At 32.4% G+C, this 20,984-nt stretch overlaps 1 pseudogene; it reads right to left on the reverse strand.

The window, feature by feature from the left end:
- Window positions 1-11,753: 11,753 nt before the first annotated feature.
- On the reverse strand, window positions 11,754-20,626 carry LOC132352443 (tripartite motif-containing protein 60-like; annotated as a pseudogene).
- Window positions 20,627-20,984: the final 358 nt, after the last annotated feature.

Below are 20,984 nucleotides of genomic sequence, written 5' to 3' on the forward strand. Positions count from 1 at the left end.
TTTATTAAAGAAACACAGTAAAAGGTAACCTATATTGAAACCTATTTTCCTATAACTGGCACAGGATGAATGATATCATTGATGCACAGTATACAAAGGATGAATCACATGTTGAAATTGAGTTGGGATATTCTTTGACAGAATTCATATCATAAGTGATGCTGTAAAATGAGCCATTCAGTGGGACCTGAACTGGCTCCGGTTTTAAAGCAATTATATTTTAGAATGGTTTAACATGTTTGGCCTTTGTAGCATGTGTACTCGTGGCTCAAAACGCTCCTAAAGAGTTCTTCGATTCTGTATTAGTCTGTCATTTAGGTAATTATAAACAATCAATGAGGGATAGGAGAATGAAATGAGACTGAAATCACATGCAACAAAAAGTACATAGGGAGTACTCTGCATATCAGCTCCTTTCAGCATGTCTAGAAACTGTAGAGAAATGAAGTAGAATAAATAAGTGTCCATACAACCTTGCTTGAACACTTGACTAAGGTAGAGAATTTCAGACATCAAAGTTCATGTTTTAAATGTTTCTAGCTGAGGAACTGTGTGTGAATGTGTGAAAGTGTCAGCTAATATGTGTGTGTGTGTGTGTGTGCATCTGTGTGTTTTGGGGGAATGGAGTTTCCCTTATATGTCAAGTAATAAATTAACATCTCAAACTAATAAAATCATATATGCATTGTAAGTGCATTTGGAAATCATTCTGTTAGAAAAAACTCCTACATGTAATATGTGGTCGTGATTGGGTTAAAACCACAAATATATTCTCATTAGGGATTCATGAGAGATCACAGATGTGTTGTTGGTCAGTGTTTCATCCCTGTTCCCACCATCTTGTTTCTTGAGTACTGCCCTATCCCACAATGCATTTCAAGAAATTATAGACATTTTTTTATTTAGTCCATTTTCAGCTTTACTGGGTAGGGTTCTGGTGTCATAACTTCAAATTCTTAAAAATCAAACTAAATTTTTCCCCTCTTCCTTTAATACATGCATTTTTATTTTATGTACTAACTTTCATATACATGTTCTACTTTATAGTTTCTATACCATTATTAATTAATAGGCTCTATATCTTATGTAGTTAATCTACATACTGCATTTTTGGGGGCTTCATTAGCTGTTACTAATGCCATTCTTTGGATCTGATTATTTTTGGTTTGCTTTTTAATTACTGCTTTTATTCCTCGCTATAAAATTTCCCTGAAGATCTCTCTCTTTTTCTTTACTCCCAGTGCTGAAAGATTTGCTCCTTGTAGACATATAAATGTTTTAAATTATGCCTCTGTATCTTGCATGGTGTCTGGGGGGCATTCCACAAATTATGAATAACATTGTATTTGAGTATATTTTCATTTCCATAATTTGATACTATCTACATTTATAATGACTTTTACATCAATGCCTGTGCATGGATTAAATAAAATAAACTACATCTGCCTTAGTTTAGTTTTCAGATACGTGAAAGTAGACATTAAAATTATATATTCATTCAAGGGTTGAATCACATGTTCCTTATTAAAGATAATTAACAGCTGTTAAGTTTACATAAAGTAAAATATAAAAACAACTTCAACAAAAAGAAACACAGTTTACAAATCAGAAAATCGTTTCATGTTATAGAATTTCCTCATGTATTCGAGGCAAAAAAAACAAGAAAACAGAGAGCCCGACACACACAAATACACATATTACCAAAGCACTTCACAGTTGTAGTAAAAATTTGTAAATTTACAGTTCTGCTTACTCTAGAATTATCCCTTAAGATTTTGATTGATGACAAGTGAAAGAGGGAAAAAGAGATAAGCCAAGTCTTATAAAAATAATTAGAAACTTAATTTTTTCAAAGATAGAGACTTCATTGTGTTTAGAAAAATTGAACTTTAGTCTTTTGAGAAATAACTATATCATCAGTTGATGTGTTATCATAGTACATTATTAAATAAAGTAGCAGCAACCTTTCATTTTCTTAGGGCTGACTTACAGACTTGAAAGCTTCCAGAAATTAGGATAAATGATCATTTTGAGGGGAGAAATTTTCCTCTTGCAAAAGATGTATCCAAAGCTTTCTTAGAGATATTATCTGCTTTGAAAATGAAGTGTCTGATGAAGCTTGTCTATAATTAGGAAACATTAGATAAATTCTTCCCATTGTAAAAACAGATTGGAACAAATATTTCACAATAAATCAGAATTCCACTATCAAGTTATGTGATAAGCTCTTCTGTATTACTCAGTAAATCATGAAGTGTGACAATAGGGACACTCAGTAAGCCCCTAAGAACTGCATAATAAATCATGAAATTTCACAATAAGTTGCACAGTAAGCTCCATTGTATTAGTCTCTAAATCATGGGTTTACACAATAAAGTTATTTAAAGAATTTCTTTCTTTTTTGCCATGTCTACTATTATTATGGGACATCTATCAGTCAAGGATAATATTTATGATTGATTACACTGAAGTCCTTCTCTCCCACATTAGCTACAGCCATATGTTATTGAGAAAATTAAGTTTTATTTATTTGTGTGAGAGGAAAAGAAAAACTATCTAGTTACATAAAAATATGCATAAATTATAAAATTAATTCCAGCAGCAACCTTGGTTTACATAATTGTAATAGAGAACTCATTAATTTAGAGTAGCTATTATTAAAAAACAATGTATGTAATCTAGGTTAATACTTAGGTACTTAGAACAACTGGTATATATGAATACATTAAATGTATTTAATGACAAAGGAGAGATCAGATTAAGTTTAAATAGGCAATCACAATTACAGAAAATATGTAATGTTTGTGTGTGGAGAAAGAGACTGAGAGGGAAAGAGATGCTTTATACAATTTTTTAAAAGGTGTGTTTATTCTCTGATTTTGAAAGTTGTGAAATATATCTGCGCTTTTTATGATTTGGGAATTTATTTGACAGATATAATGTGATTTATGTGAAATAGAAGTTTAAAGACCACTAGATTCGAATCCTAGCCCCATAGTTTAAATGGTATGTAACTGAATATAATTACTTATATTACATTTATTAATGTTTAAGATAATATTTAAGGGAACAGCAAAAGTGATCAGGTTTAACGCATATGGGGCATTCTTCACTAAATATTGCTTAACAATTATTTCCTCTTTGAAAAGGTAAAAATATAAAAGTCAAAATATAAATATATTGTGAAGTTTTAATTTTAAATTCAGGGATTTTAAGAAATAAATGAGATTGGTACAGGACAACAAAGATTTGTCCGTGAGAATAATTTGATACCTAGCATTGGAAAAACTTGTTACCCCAAATAAGATGAGGCATATATGTTAATAATAATGAGAATTGTGAGTGCTCATGTAGGATAGGAGGGTAAGAAAGTCCTTACAGTACTGCAAATGTAAATATTATTAAAGAGAGAGTTCTGTGGAACTGAGGCCCTGCTTTCATAGGGAAAAGTTATGGAGAATGTTTGATCTATGAGAGTATTGTTGGAGTACTGAACCACACACACACAGAGTTGAGTTATGTTCTGATAGTTTACACAGATTCTTTTCATGGGATTAAGTCACTGAAAACAGGCAGACCCTGCAGAAGATCAGACATGGCCCCAAAAAAGTCACCACTATTACTTTCATTGTTAGCTACATTATTTGATAGGAAGAAGATCCAGATCTTGAAAATGTTCTACCTTGGGTCCAATTATAGACCAATATAGGATACTATTTTTTTCTTTATTCCTTACACCCAATAATGAATATCTCTCATCTCTCTTATTTTTCCTTCTTTTGTTTTTATGTAAAGTACTCGATGTTAAGATGGAATAATTCAGTGGGCTTATATAGACCGTTTTAATTCCTCTAGAAATCACAGTTTAAAAGCTTCTTGCAACAGTTCTTAAATACTGTCACTTGAAATAATGAGACAAGTCATTAATCAATTTATTCAGGTTTTCATTGTATCCATTTATATCCTTATAAAATAGAGATGATCACGTACACATTCACATACACACATACTTCAAAAAGAGAGAGGAAAAGTTGACAAGGATGGTGAGACACTGGGTTTGAGATACTGTTTTAAACATAAAAACATTAAAGCCTTATGTGCAATATTGCTCATTATATTAAAGGAAAGGCCAATAACTAGCTTTGACACCCACACTCTTTACATGTTTTTTGCTTTCTTTTTTCTTTAACAAATAATCTGACTTCATCAGAAAGATAAGTAAGCATACATATAATACATATATATCATATATATTAATATATATTGATCACATCATTTTTTTCAATTATTTTAATTGGGTAAGTTTTCAGAGCATAGACATACTAGGCAGCTCCTGGTTAGAAGTAAAGTAGTATACATGTAAATAGCAAATATATGAATTGGTTGAATTTTTATGTAAAAATGTATGTAAATTTGAAACAAAATTGAGTTAGCTTTAAAATCTTAGGGAATATTAGAAAAATTAATATGAACACGGTATGAACTTATTTGTCATTTTTATGACTCTTTGAAAAGCTTTGAAACATTTAAATAAAGCTCTGTACATTTTCATTGTAGTATTAATGTCTGTGCCATAAAATATCAAAACCTTTAAGGCAACACAAAAATTTAAAGATGTCTTATCAGTTCACATAGATGACATTAAATTCCAGAAAAGTAATCATAGAACACAGCAGGAGTTGATCTCAAGAATATTAATGAAGAAAATGGCATAATTAATATTCTCAAAGTCCCACATGTAATATTTCTATTTGGGCAAGGCTAGAAAAGGTGTCAAAACTGCAAGCTTTGAATTTTGAGAGATTTTATTTTAGTTTTGCAAAATATGTGGAACCTGACAGTATTTTTATAAAGTAAAACAAAAACCCCTTATTCAAAATAAATATTTTGTCATTTGAATTTAGTTTGAAGATTTCATTCAATATAATGAATTATTAAAATTCAATACATAACACATTTGGTTCCAACAAGAGAAATTAGCTCCATTCTTCCCAGGTTCTCCCTCTTACTAATAAGATGTCCTGGATATAACATAATAAACAAGCATAGGAAGACTCTGAAAGTAGGAAAGAAGAAAGTAGAGTTCCTAGGGACCTAGGGACTTGAGGAGTGACACAGTAAAGCCCCTGGGTATTTTTCTTCCTTCCACATATCCTAGACAGAACATTATAGAATCCTGCAGCCTGAAACCAACACACACACACACAAAGACAAACACACAACCTTAAGAAAAGTTTTTTCTTCTGAGCTGAAGTATGTGAAAATGGTGGCCTAACAACAGAAAACCTTTTGGTGATACTAGCCCTATTCTACATCTACGCACCAAAATAATAGTCACATCTTATTTATGATTTGGTCAAGCTAAGCATGCAGCAGACCACCCTACTCATTTTCTTGGTAGAAGCAGGCAATAGTAGACTTCTCCCACTGGGTGGTGCTGGCTGGTTGAATGAGGGCTGATCTTCCTGTGGAAGTATTGATAGATGGTACACAAATCCCAGACTAGAGTAGTATCATTGAGTAAGGTGATAAGCTGAGCCTCCACTCTCACACCACAGCAATGAGACTTCATGAAGTATTGCAAGGAGGGTCTAATAACAACTCCACTTCCCGATGCCTCTGAACACTGTCAGAGGCCAGAAGTGAGCTGAACCTTATCATCCACTTGGCATCAACAAGACTAAATTCAGGACTATAAGATTCAGGGCTGGTGAGAACACTTCTTGTCCTCACCCCTGTTGTCACCTGATTGCAATGGAGAGCTGAGCCTCTACTCCTACCCAGCATCAAAAAAGGTTGAATGAGAAGATGGGAGATGGAACTAAATGGCATTTTAATTCCAACCACCTCCCCTGGTACCATTGGGACTCAGCAGGGAGTTGAATTTCTGCCCCCACCTTATCTGCAAAAAGAACCATACAACATAACCAAACAGGATCAAATTGATATACGTATAGAACAATTCACCAAACTACAGCAGAGCACAAATTTTTAAGTGCTCATAAAATACTCACGAAGATAGACAATATTCTGTGCCATAAAACAATAAGTAAATTTAAAAGCATTGAAATTATAAAGTAGACCACAGTAGAATCAAACTTGAAAACAGTAACAGAAAGAACACAAAGTTTCTAAGCAAATAGAAATTTTAAAAAAATACACTTCTAAATAATACATGGATCAAAGAAGTAATCTCAAAGGAAATTTTTACAAATAAATAGAACTAAATGAAAATGAAAATACAGCAAATCAAAATAAATGAGATGTAGCTAAAGCCATGCTGAGAGGGAAATTTATAGCACTAAATGCATACAGTAAAAAAGAGAAAAGGTCTCAAACCAATAATCTGTGCCTACCTCAAGAAACTAGAAAGAAAATAAAGAACAATAAACTCAAATGAGGAAGAAAGAATGAAATAATACAGTTTGAACAAAAATAAATGAAATTAAAGAGGGAAAACGGCCGAGGGGGAAAAAGTGCTTCTTTGCAAAGAATACAATAAAATTTATAAAACTCTAGTAAGACAACAGTGAAAGAGAAAATACAAGTCAAAAGTAACAAGCATGAAATAGAGATATCTCTACAGACACTTCAGCCATTGAAAGGGTAATAAAGGGATACTAGGAAAAACTTAACTCATAATTTTGGCAACTCAGGAAAATGGGTCAATTCCTTGAAAACTACAAATTAACAAAACTTAACTAAATATGCAATAGAAAATGTGAATAGATCTATAACCTTTAAAGATATTGAATTTGCAATTAAAACTTCCTGAAAAAAATCTCCAGGCTCAGATTGCTTCACTGGAGAATTCTACCAAATATTTAAAGAAGAATTAAAACCAATTTTCCACAGTTTATTGGAGAAATAGAAGAGAAGGAAAAGCCAACCTACTCATTTGTGAAGCTATTGTAACTCTGATACTGAAGCCAAACAAAGATGATTAAAAAAAAAAAGGAAGAAAAAGAAAACTGCAGATCAGTATCTCTCATAAACATTGAAAAGAAAACCATCAACAAAATATTAGTAGATCAAATGTAGCAATGTACCAAAAAATTATACAACTTGACCAAGTGGGCTTTATCAAGTTATGCAAGGCTTTTTCAACATTTGAAAATCAAAGTAACGTTGGAATAAAGAAGAAAATCACATATTCTTATAAAGTTACACAAATTGCTACACCCATTCATGATTAAAACAAAACAAAACAAAACAAAAAAACTCTGAAAATTAGGAATAGATGGGAACTTCTTTAACTTGATGAAAACCTTTCCAACACAGCTCTATCTAACATCATACTTAATGAGGCAAATTGAGTGATTTCTTCCTAAGTTTGGGAACAAGGCAGGAGTGTGTGCTTTTGCTACTCTTCTTCAACATAGTAGTAGATGTTCAAGCCACTGAAATAAAAAAAGAAAAAGAAATAAAATCCATACAGATTGGAATGGAGGACATAAAACAGTCATTTTGCAAAAGATTTAATTGTTTATGTAGCTAATTCCGAGGAATTCACACACAAACACACACCTGAAGTAATCAGGTATTACACTGATTAACTCATCACAAAAGACCTATAAAGTTTTCATTACCTACATCCTTGGAAAATGTGAATTAAGTAATTACAAATGTTAAAACGTTGACAGTGTTATTTGTGCTGTTATGTTTTGTTATGTTAAGTAGCTAGTTGTTGATTCTAATTCGGGGCCAGAAACAGGGAATGCCAGTAACTTTGTATCATTTGTGAATGAGTAATCCACAGCCTGAGGTCATTAATGTGCTTTGAATACTAAAGACAAACTGAATTTCAAATGTAAGAGCAAAAAACGAATCAACAGACAAAGGATTAATCTCCAAAATACATAAACAGCTCATGCAGCTCAATATTAAAAAAACGAACAACCCAATCAAAATGGGCAGAAGACCTAAACAGACATTTCTCCAAAGAAGACATATAGATGGCAGAGAAGCACATGAAAAGCTGTTCAACATCACTAATTATTAGAGAAATGCAAATCAAAACTGCAGTGAGGTATCACCTCACACCAGTTAGAATGGGCATCATCAGAAAATCTGCAAACAACAAATGCTGGAGAGGGTGTGGAGAAAAGGGAACCCTCTTGCACTGTTAGTGGGAATGTAAATTGATACCGCAACTTTGGAGAACAGTATGGAGGTTCCTTAAAAAACTAAAAATAGAATTGCCATATGATCCAGCAATCCCACTACTGGGCATATACCCAGAGAAAACCATAATTCAAAAAGACACATGCACCCCAATGTTTATTGCAGCACTATTTACAATAGCCAGGTCATGGAAGCAACCTAAATGCCCATCGACAGACAAATGGATAAAGAAGAAGTGGTACATATATACAATGGACTATCACTCAGCCATAAAAAGGAATGAAATTGGGTCATTTGTAGAGACATGGATGGATCTAGAGACTGTCATACAGAGTGAAGTAAGTCAGAAAAAGAAAAACAAATATCGTATATTAACGCATATATGTGGAGCCTAGAAAAATGTTACAGATGAACTCGTTTGCAGGGCAGAAATTGAGACACAGATGTAAAGAACAAACGTATGGACACCAAGGGGGGGGGGCAAGCTGGCGGGGGTGGGGTGGATGGTGGTGGTGGGATGAATTGGGAGATTGGGATTGACATATATACACTAATATGTATAAAATGGATAACTACTAAGAACCTGCTCTATAAAAAAATAAATACAATTCAAAAATTCAAATGTAAGAGCAAAATTATATGTCCAAAATGTGTTTATTATTTGTCAGTTTTATTTGGGATCGGTTCTATCAAGGTAGTTGTTTACATATATCTGAACGGAGTAAAGAAATAAGGTTTGGAAAAAAATAAAGTTAAAAAAAGGATGCTCAATTCTATAACTATAGATTACATCAGAAGTCATAAACTATTTTTGTTAATTCTTTGTTTTAAAGGTATTCTAAAATGTATATTGCATTAGTCTTTTACTGTGAATCGGAAAGTGGAATGTATGTTTCTGTGTTATAATTGTGCATGTGTATATAGAAATCAATGTGCCTTTTCAATAATATCTCATGTAGCAAGTTTGAACAGTGTTTTATTTCTGATAATCTCTCAACCATCTGTAGAATTATATTTAAAATTTAAAACTAGTAAATAATATAAAATAACTTGTATTTTCTTAAAAGGCCAGGTATAAAATATTCCATTCCTTATAGGAATAAAAATATTCTATAGTTATAATAAAAATTTATTTTTCTGTTCTCACATATTTATACACAGTCCTTAAACTTTACAGAGTTTCTAGCATATGTATCAATTTTAAGATATATGAAGAAATTTTGCAAATGAATACTAGGCAAAAAATGATTGGAGGTTATTAGCCTCAATCAGTGGGCCCACATAAAAAATAATATTGGTAGCTTATGTGATTTAAGAAACTTCAGAAGACAGCTTACTTCCCCGAAATAGGTTCCCCTTCAGCCAATTTTAGTTCTTCATATCTATTTCATAGTGCAATTATTAACTTTATTAAGCTGGGTGCTTTTCTAGCTAGATAAATCCTACCATTACACTCCAAATATGAGAGTATTAGCATGCCTTAGACAAAGGGCCCTTTGGAAAAAGACTAGGGCCACCAGTTATGGTAGGAGGATAGAGGGGTTCAAAGTTTATGTGCAGGACTCCTGGGTGCCAAGCATTGGTCTGAGTGTTGGGGCACTGTATCATAGATAGAATTGGCCCTATTCATTAACCTGCCTAAACATGATGGCCTGCTATTAAGTTAATTCTGAAAAAAACACTGAAAGATATGTATAGTATAAGGCAGAATAAGTAAATTAACAAATTAACTGCTCTAATTTTTCTGTGAATTTATAATTAATTCTCACCAAAGATGAGACTAGTCCACAGAACTACTATTGAAACTTGATATAATTAATTTCAGGGAGAGGAAGATAGATCACACTTGACAGGAACTGACTATTCAGTGTCCAAATTAAGTTATTCAAGTACATTATATTCACATGTAGTCCAGAAATTAAGAAATTATAAGCATGTGCATATTGTTCTAATTAATATGAGGAGAGACAAATTGACAAGTTTTCTCATGCATTTCAGCAATTATTGCCAACCTTTGAATAGACAGCACGAAGTAGGAAGGGGGTATTATTTTTCAACTGATATTACAACTCATCCCACCTCTCCTAAGCTAACTGCTACGACTGGTATGTTTTTTAACATATAACTCAGCTTCTAAGTGTAATGACACCTGGAGAAGTGTACCTTCAAACAATATGTATAAATAATGAATTTAAGTTAAGCACTAACAAGCTATTAGAGTTTAAATTACCACATCATTTTATAATCTAGACATATTCTAAAGAAGAGTATTATTTATCCCTATTGAATCATGATGAAATTGAAACTTTTTTCCGTAAAATATCATAATTTAAAAAGTAGTTAATTTTAGAACCAAGCCTGGAACCCATTTCATGTCTCTCTCACCCATTTTTTTTTTCCTGACAAACTAGAAAGACATATTGTGTTGTAAAAGGAAACTGAGTTAAGATACAAAGGCATGATTATCATCCAGGGTCAGCTATCATCTTAACTTTGTGTACTGGGTAAATCATTTAAACTTTTTTGACATAACGAGTGAATATAAAATGAGATGATATACATCAAAGTACCTGCTAAATTAAGTAACCATAAAAGCTATGAAATTGATTGAATTGATTGAATTTTTTTCTTAAGCTGAGATTTTAATCACAATATGAAATGATTACTAACAACTGTAATGATTATGGTGATGAAAACTATCAATTATTAAATGTTTAATTGTCAAACTAAATACTATGCATGTAGTTTTTTATTTATCCCCACTGATTTAGCAGTAGAGCCAAGAATGAAATCCAAATCCCCTTGATCCACACATCCTGCTCTTTTCAGCTTCTCCTAAACCTTTAGCACATCTACATCTGCAGCTACATCTACATAGATATATACATATCTAGCTACTTGCACAAGCAGATACACAAATCTACATGATAAAATTTTAAAAAATGAGTATGATTTAATTTAAAGTTAAGATAATCTTACACTTTGTGTATGTCTACAAATGTGATTTCTTGATGTGAAAAGCCACCTTCTCTAGCTTATTTAGTAAATTAAATATTTCAATTATTTAAAAATTTGACACCTGGTTAGCATGTGGGAAAGTTTTAGGTAACTAAAATGAAAAGAAATGGAAATGTATTAAGTTAAATGATACAGTGCTAGAACTCTTTATTAAGAAAGATATTAAATATTACTCTGATAGACATGCCATCTTTCATGTCATTCTTAGTTCAAGGACTTCTTTTTCAATATAATCTGAGTAATTTAATCACATTTATGTGTGCATTTTGTCTTTTGAGTTATGTAAAACTTTCATTGTTGACAAAGTCTCTATTCAGAAAAGCATGTGAGACAAAGTGATTTACTCAAAATGCAAACAGGAAGCATATTTCTTGCATTAATAACTTTGTAGAATATCTTGTTAAGGATCATCTATGTAGAATTATGCAGAACCGTTTGTCTTATTTTATTAAAACGCAATATTGACTCAAAGGGACTATTCAGAATTAATACTTATTTAAATTGTTTACATATTGACTCATTTAGTTGCTTTTATATGCTATTTAAACATAAATTGATAGTTTACATGTGCCCTAGTGAGCTTGTCTGCTACTATTCTTATGTTTTTTGTATTAATCATGGATCTTCCTACCTTCTTCCTTTTTCTCCCTTTCCCCCTCACTCTCTCCAACAGTACAGAGGTTGGAGAAATTAGTTAAGTTTGGTGCATAGCTAGTTTGAGGTGACTGTGGGTAAATGAAAGGAATATTTCCAATATGAACTTAGATATACCACTCTAAATCACAGCAAAGCGAACTAAGGTGAAGCTTACAGGTTATTGGTTACGAATGGTAACTGAATATTTGGAGTGAATAAGAATTATCAGATTCTATATATTGATAAAAGAAATTATGGCTTAGGAAGAAATTATAGTAGCACCAATAAAGGGAAAAGAGAGAAATAGTTACTAAATTCATTCTTGTGGTCTAAAATATAATTTACGTAAGGAAATTACATTTTTAAAAACATATGACCACTGAAGGTGATCATTTATTTATTTATATATATATATTAAAGCATATTTGTAGTCTTTCTAATACAGACTTATATGCTTTAATATATATATGAGGTTAATGTCAAATTAACCTATGCCTTTCTTTTCTTGGACTGTTCTTTTTTGTCTGTTTGAACCATGGGAGAGTGAAAAAGACATTGGATGATTTAGAGTCTACACTTAGATTAAAGTTAAGGAATTTTCCTAAGACCCTGAAACCATACTCTCACAAACTAAGGACTATACCTTTTTTTTAAAAAAAAATGTGACTCAAAAGCAAGATTAAGAAGGAAAAAATAATACAACTAAATTTTCTCATAAAGAAAAATGAAAACAAAGAAAATAACTTCTGAATGCAAATGTAAGTCCATTTGGTAACTATGTAATTGGAGTTTAAAAAACTCACATGTTTGGAAAAATAAAATGCTAAATTCAGTATAAGATAGCTTCATTTAAGGCTTCATCCATTCATTAATGGCAGATTTTGCTACTCAGAAGAAATTAAATACTCTCTTCATTTATTTGCATATTTTTTCTCTTTGAGAAAAAGGATTGCTTCGTGGAGGGATAAATAATTCTAACTCAACTTGTCTGAACAGAAAATTTCGAACTTCATATAGCAAAATTTTTCATTATTATCCTTTAAATCTATAAATCAATGTTTATATTTTATGGTCTCCTGAGATAACGATTGTTTCAGAGTATAGTCAAAACTTCCACTAAGTTTTCAGACACTGTGATAACACCTCTCCCAAGGAGATAAGAGAGAGAGAGGTCGAGAGGTCAGTAAATAGATATAGAGATATAAAAATGTAGATATACATTACATATATGAGATATATACATTATATATATAGTATATATAGACATGTACTATCTATCTGTCTGTCTTTCTAGCTATATGATAAATGCCAACCTACTCTCTGGAAAAGACACTGGCAGGATAAAGAATTTTTGCATTGTGTTTTTATACTGAAAAGTAGAATAATCAATCAATCTGAATCCTATATCATGCCTAAATTAAACTTAAAATAATTTTTATATCCTATTTTGAACATTTTTCATTGAAGATATCAAAAACTCTTTCTCTGTGGAACATTCTGATTCATTGAGTGCCTAATAACACTTGTTTGATATCCCTTTAAGAAGCATTTTTTAATATAGCACTTATTTGTATTCGGTATTTTGTTTAAAAAATATTCTTAAAAAATTTTGACCTATTTGTACCAGTTCAATGTATCAGTTGCAGATGTTGAAACTAACAAATAACTGTAGCCCAAACTTCGTAAACGTATGAGATTTCAGAAGCTGTATGCTACCAGATGAGGGACTGCATGTTTTGCACATGGTAATTAGGTCCTAATGTCTTCTGGTAAGGCAAGCATTTCTTATAAGGAGAATTACTCATTGGCACTCCTTTAAATAAGCCATAAAATACATTCAGGGCCATCTACCAACAAGTCTGTCCCACCTGGTTTTTCTGCCAGCAACAGAACAGATCACAGTTTCTTGGCTGAGCCCACTATAGAGTAACTTGTGTTTGGGGGACATACACAAAAATATTTTCACTGTTTCTTTAAATACTGGAATCACATTCAGGAAAGTAAGAATATCACACTATAAGAGACACAGGGGAATGAGTTGAACTAAGGCAAAGCCATGTTAACATCTCCCATCTCATTTTTATTCCATGGCATATGCTCACTGAATAAAATAATTCACAAATCAGTTTAGTACTTGTCTCTGTTACATTACTATTTTCTTTCCTCCCTTGCACCCTCTCTTCTTTCCTTCCTTTTTTTTTCATGTCTTTGGTTTCTTAGTATACGTCTTTCAAACTTGTAAATTAAGTGTATGGATCATCTAGCCTTAAACTTACCTGTTTTGTTTTTTTTTTAAATCTGTGGCATGTACAGACCAATTTTTTCATTAAGTACTATTTTTATCTCATCATCCTGGATGGTACCAAGTAAACTGAACACAGAGTTCCTGCATCATTGCCATGTGGTAAAATAGAGTCCCATTATCTGAAAGCCGCCTTTTAGAACAACAAATTATTTTTTCTCAGTAGTTAATGTAGATTTTAATGAACTAAAGATGAACACATGATGAACACATGGTTTATGTATCAGTGTTTTTCTTTAGTGCTACCTCTCTTCCAACCAGTGCTTTCCCACAATGGGCAAGGAGGCAGCTGGGACATAAACATTAGGGGATGCAAGGAATGGTGAGAAAGAGAGTTGAAAACATTATCTGCACAGACCATATCTTTAGGCAGGTCTGTGACGATTTCACTAAAGTTGCCTTATTGTTTCTCTCTCCACTAACTCCACACAGAACTTTTCATTTCAATACATTTTGGAGCCCATGAGCTGACAGGGACTTACAAGACACAGGAGATATTCATTTTAAAAGATTTGAAGGCAAAGAATTCAAAACACGTTTTTAATTTTTCTAGAAACAAACAAAAAATGTTATCGAAATAAGTATTTTTATACTTCATGGACAGTTACCCGTGTTTCTAATGCTCCTAAAATCATCTAATTTGCATAAGCCCGGTAGCTTCCATGTCTGAGCCCATTGTTTTTCTCCTTGCAGAAAGAAACAGAGTACGTAAACAGGCCATCAAAATACCTCAGCTGTCTATTTATGGCCTTTCTCACTTAGCAAGAGCAGTAGCAAGGATTTATACTTATATAGAGCTTTTCAATATAAAATTACAATTGAATATGAAAGCACAGAGTGGAGCTATTTGGCCAATCACATGACAAGCATTCAGTAAATAACAACAGCAAGTTGCCAGGAAGGCAAGACAATTATAATTTCCAAATCCTAAGTTGAAAAATTGACATTAAAGAAGCTTGATCTTAGATGAATGACAGAATGACCTCAACTTAGATTTTTTCTAATTATAAAAATGATGCATAATGATGTAGAAAAATATGTCTATTATAATTACGTATTGAACTTTTCTGCTGTGTCCTTTAATTGTATTTTCTCAATCAATTTTCATAAGAACTCTACTTGATAGGTACCATTATATTTATGTTATGTTAAAAGAAGCGGTGTCAGAGAATTTAGTAATTTACTCGAGGACACACGCTGTTAAATATAAAAGATATTTGGCTTGGTGAAGCCAAGCCAAGCACTAGGATGAAGTATTCACACATTTAACCACAATATTTATTTAATATAAATTTATGTTTTAGTATATTAATATTCTAGCCTTCTGTGTTGTTTTATCTCTTTATCTCTGCCTCACTGAATTTTTTCTAAAATATATGCATTTAAAATGTACTACTATAAATCATTTAAAAATGTTTATTAGTTATAATTTGCTTTTAAAAATACTTAAATAAATATCTACTGAAATATCTTCCAACATCTCTGACTATATTTATTTTAAATTTTCATAAAGGAATTTATTAGATTTAACTATTAAAAATATCTTCAAATTTCCCTTAAAAATTTTGATAACTTACATACACAAAGTAACTGTTATAGTCTATTTTAATAGTCTATAATATTTATTTTAATATATATTTATATATTTAAATATATTTATTATATTTTATATAACAGACATTGTATAGAAATAACAGACATTATATAGAAATCAAATAACAGAGTTAATATCTTATTTTAATGATACATATACACAATAAGTATTATAACTATTACACACACAAAAACCTATTTGTGTATGCTAGCGCCTGTTTCATTCATAATCATCAACACTTATTATTATAATCTTTGATTTAGTTTTTACTTTCTAATTAATATCCATTTGTCTAAAAATAGAAGGTATACTTAAGAGTAAAACTGAAATATATACAATATATTAAAATGTGGGGAACATGTTTCTGTGCATAGGAAATTACATTTTCTGTTATTTTTAATTTTGTGAATAGTAGTAAGCATGAGATCATGCTGCATATACTGTTTTGTAAAATTAATTTCAAATATTTTATAACATTAGTTCAGATACTTCAAAAGTGAAAAGAACAATATAGAATATATATTTTATACATTCTACAGATTAATGAAAATATACGTTATTTAAAATTGAGGTAGCTGATCTCATCCTCCTCCCCCATCACCCATATTCTAATTCTGTATTCATCATATACATGAATGATTTCATACTCTTACTACAAATACAATGAATATAAAAATATATTCAAACTCAGTTGGATATTCCTCCGACAATATTGGATATCAGCGGTGGTGGTTAAACATCATTTTTCCCCTCTCTGTTCAAAACTAATTAAGTATAAAAACAAGAATACAGATAGTGATCAAAATACCATACTGCATTAGTTCAGTACTCTACTAGCCTCACTGCAAAATGTATTCAAATTTTCTAAACACGCCAGACACTGATTTGCCCAAAGACAGATCAAGAAAGTAGAGGATGTGTCTGTGCCTGTGTTGGAGGAGGATAGGGAAGGAAGCAAGGCAAAACCTTACCCTGGTTAACTTAAAGATGGCAGAGAAAACAAATAACGTACCTGACCTTCTTGAAAAAAATTCAGGACCAATGCAAAAGAAACAAGAGTCATAAAAAGTGACTAATGAGCATAGCACATGGTGTGCTAATCTAGCTCAATACATAAATCCAGATAAATGAAAGTTAGAATTTCAACATCAAATAAAACTCTTGCACCTAGCACTGAAAAAATAATTAGATGGACAAAACTTTTCCCAACATCATAAGTGATAGGTGAACATATTATTAGAAGTTCCTTAGCATTTCCTCATGTGGGTGAAAATGTTGTTGAAAGTTTCCCATTTATGACTCACTAACTGAATTTGGGAAATATTGCCTACAGTGTCATCCATTTGCAAGGACAGAAATTAAATTTGATATAAAACATAAGAAAAATAAGGGAATAAAAATAAAAGATGCTAGGAAACATCATGAAACTCATAAAAATGTTGAGCATCAATAATAAATGTACATCGGAACTTGACTGCTGTCTGTGTGTCTCTGTGTGCCTGCTTCTGCCTCTCTTCATTTTCACTGAATTATTTTTATATATTTTTCTTCTGACTGGGTTCTGGAACTCTCCATTTTTCTAGTTCATACATCAGTAAATAAAGAATAAGACCTCCTCAAAGCTTTGTATCTGACAAGCCAAGACACCAAATTCTCTCTGTATTCTTGCTTCAAAATTTTTGTTGAGAACTCTTTCATCTTAGGACAACTTGCCAGCAATGGCAGATGTCGGGAAAATATTGGAAGTATACTAAGAGGAATAGAAGGAAGGAGGAAGAGCAAAGCCTGAAAGAGTTGTGCTGGACAGATAATGCCATTGTTTGCTTGCAAACCTGTCACCAGGTAACCAACACAGCAACTAACATGTACACACACTCTGGTAGCCACAGATCATTTTTAGACATACCTCTACCTATCCCATTCAGATCATACAACACAAAATGCAAGACAATCTAAGGGAATGTTCAAGTATTACAACCAGAGGGCTGAGATATGGCCACTGTTGTGTGAGTTTATACACACTTGTTTTGGTTTTTGTTTTAATGGTTCTGCAAACTCTTGTCTTAATGATTATATTTTATACCCCAAATACCACGTATGCAATAGGCATTTAAAGATAGATTGCTTACAACTTTCATATTTACTATATTGGGAGATAAATAGCATTTTTGCAATGGCCTTTATACTAGAAAATAAGAAGCAACAAACAACAGACAATTTATTGATTCCCCCCTTTTATAAAATGAGTAAGATATTGGGGAAGAATATCCAGTTTTATCTTATTTTGCCTTAGTTGACTGATTTCTGCAGATCCCTGTACCTCGCATTTTCCATAAAGAATAACATTAACAATCTCTTGTTCACCACACTTGGTGTTTTGTTGGAATCATGACTCTCTTAAGTAAACATCAGTTGACTTCTTATTTCATATTATGGGCTTAACTTATTAAAATTACATTTCATAACTCTTCCTTAATCATTGCTTCCTTTAGCAATCCCCCAAATTGCTAAAACCATTAGCCAAAGCTGGGGTATGTGCTTTAAGTTACTTATATTTAGCAGGAAATCTGGATTTTATTTTCATCATTTTATCTATCCATGAAATATTGCTCCAAAGGGCATGAATTTAAAATTTTTAAAAAGATGCTTTTATATGGTATGACTAATATTCTTCTTTGAAATATTGCCACAACCTTCAATATGTTTTCCAATCCAATGCTGTTTAAAGTTAGTTAGTGGAAAAATAAACATAGGGCGGTCAGGGTGGAATGTAACCCTCATTGGAATCATTGGAAGGAGTTTAGAGAAGGATTAGACTATCATCACTTCTGAGAATGCCCAGGGGTACCTACATTCCGAAGCATAGGGTTCCAGAGTTTTTTTAGCAAGCATTCTAATTTTAGGTTTAAAAATGCTGTGTGGCATTGATTCACCAAAATTCATGGTTATCTGAGTCTTTTTTTTTTTTTTTTTTTTCTAAGAGGCTCCTCATTTAACAGTCACTTATTTGTTCTATTATGCCATAAGAATTTCAATGCAGTACGTTGGGGAGTGGTGTTTCTCTGTCTTCAATCCTTCCTGAAGGTGAAATTTCTAGGAAAGAGGTTCGGAACAAGTAATACTACAGTGGCCCACTACAGTTTTTTTAAATTAGATAGATAGGTAGATAGATAGATAGTTAGATATAGATAGATGGATGTTGTATTAGTCAGGATTCTCCAGAGGAACAGGATCAATAGAATGTGCATTTATATATAGAGAGAGATTTATTTAAGGAACTGGATCATGATTATAAAGGCTGGCAAGTCCAAAATCTGCAGGGTAGGCTGACAGGCTGGAGACCCAGAGAAGGGTTGATGCTACAGTTCCAGTCTGAAAGCAGAATGCTGGCTGAACTGTGTCTTTCTTGGGGAATCTCAGTCTTTTTTCTTGCAAGGCCTTCAACTGATTAGATGAGGCCCACCCATATTATGAAGGATAATGTGCTTTACTCAGAGTCTATTGATTTAAATGTTAAACTCATCTACAAAATACCTTTGTAGTGACACTTAGACTGGGGTTTAACCAAATATTTGCATATCATAGCCTAGCCAAGCTGACATGTGAAATTAATCATCACAGGTGTATTAAGTAATATAATTCTCAAATATTTTATATTAGAATTTCAAAGCACTTGACAACTGTATACATAATATCTATGAAATTGGTATTACTACCATGTTTTTATATTGTTGAAAATAAAGAAGAAAAATATATTCTGGTTTTCTCATCATAAAACTTAAAAGAATCCAAATTCCTGAGATTAAATTTACTGGCTAAGTTATATGCAGAAACTGAAAGAAAATGAAATAGTTGTTTCCCAGGTACTTTATCTTTCATAATCTGTTACTAAGAGATTCTTAAAGTTTCAGAATCTGTTCCAGTATAGAAATATGGCCAAAGGGCTTCTGTAAAATAACCATTAAAATATAGAGAGGAGGCCTGTCATTCTTATTATAAAAGGAAACTTCACCCACCTCATAGTCCAGAAAAATGCAAGTCTTACCAGGTTTTACTATTGGCAGAAGCTAGATTCTGTTAGGATCCAATGCAACATATCTACTCTCAACTCTCCCAACTGCCCAGAATCCACCTAGAACTAATGGCTAATTACACCCGTTTAGGCTTGTTTTCTACTATTACCTCCAAGTAATGTCTGCCATGATTAAATCTATTAAAATTCAGGACAAGAGAGCAGAAGAAAAACTCCTTGGGTTATAACAATGATTTTGTTTGGTCTTTCCATATTGCATAATTTTCTATCCTCGAAGATAATAAACTGAGGATATGCTGTTTGAAGATCTAGAATCACATCCACTGGAAATGGCTTGATAATTTTGTCCAAGCCGGTATACTGTGGAAGAAGACTGAATCCATATTTCTTTAATCAAGATGAAAAGTGTTGGAGGTATTTTAGGCTTTTATTTCTGTGGTGAATACTTATTTGTCAGCAATTGCAGTTCAGACTGCACACACTCACCCTCTACCTTGCTCTGTAGATGTTTTAATGTGCAGACATGATTGAAAATTTTTATAAGGTTTTCATTTAGTTTTGTTATAATATCCATCTCTTCATTTTGTATTTGCCTAAGAATAGCCTCTTCCTTGTTCAGTACAAACTGTAACTTTTTCAAATTAACAAATTATTTCTTCTATCTTACATTTTATCTTTTTCTCAGTGCCACTGATTTGTTAGCTTGCAAAGTTAATCACTTTTCAACTCCTTCTACATTATTCTTCAAGGGCTCAATGCTACATTCTAGAATTTTTCCATGATGGGAGTTAGCATTCTTAATGGGATATATGTAGTGCTTCTGGTACTTATCAGAGAAATTGCACTGTGTACATAAAGTCTCTGAGTCCTTCTCACAGAAAAAAAACCAAAAGCTTGTTCTACTTCTCAAACGTAGCATTCTTTTCCTGCCTCTTCTTTTTTCCTCAGATCTGGAGAGTACCTTAATGATTTCAGTCAAATTACTAAGCTGGGATTTGCTCCTGAAATTCTTGGAATTTCATGGAAAGGTATAATCTAGATCCTTCTAGGACATTTTTGTGCAGGAGTGACTGAGTTGTGACCACAGTGGATAGCCATGGGTCTTCAAGTAGTTCAGAGAGATGAGGCAGCTAAACTCCTCTTGGAGGTCTGCCAGGGCTGTCACAAATTCCACTGAGCTTTGAACAAAAGTAGTGCATAAAGAAATGCCCCTTTCATCAGGGACTGCCTCTCTAGAACTCAAGACCCAGTGAGAAGTGGACATTCTCCAGACCTCA

Source organism: Balaenoptera ricei, chromosome 18, assembly GCF_028023285.1.
Source record: "Balaenoptera ricei isolate mBalRic1 chromosome 18, mBalRic1.hap2, whole genome shotgun sequence".
Classification (NCBI taxonomy): Eukaryota; Metazoa; Chordata; class Mammalia; order Artiodactyla; family Balaenopteridae; genus Balaenoptera; species Balaenoptera ricei.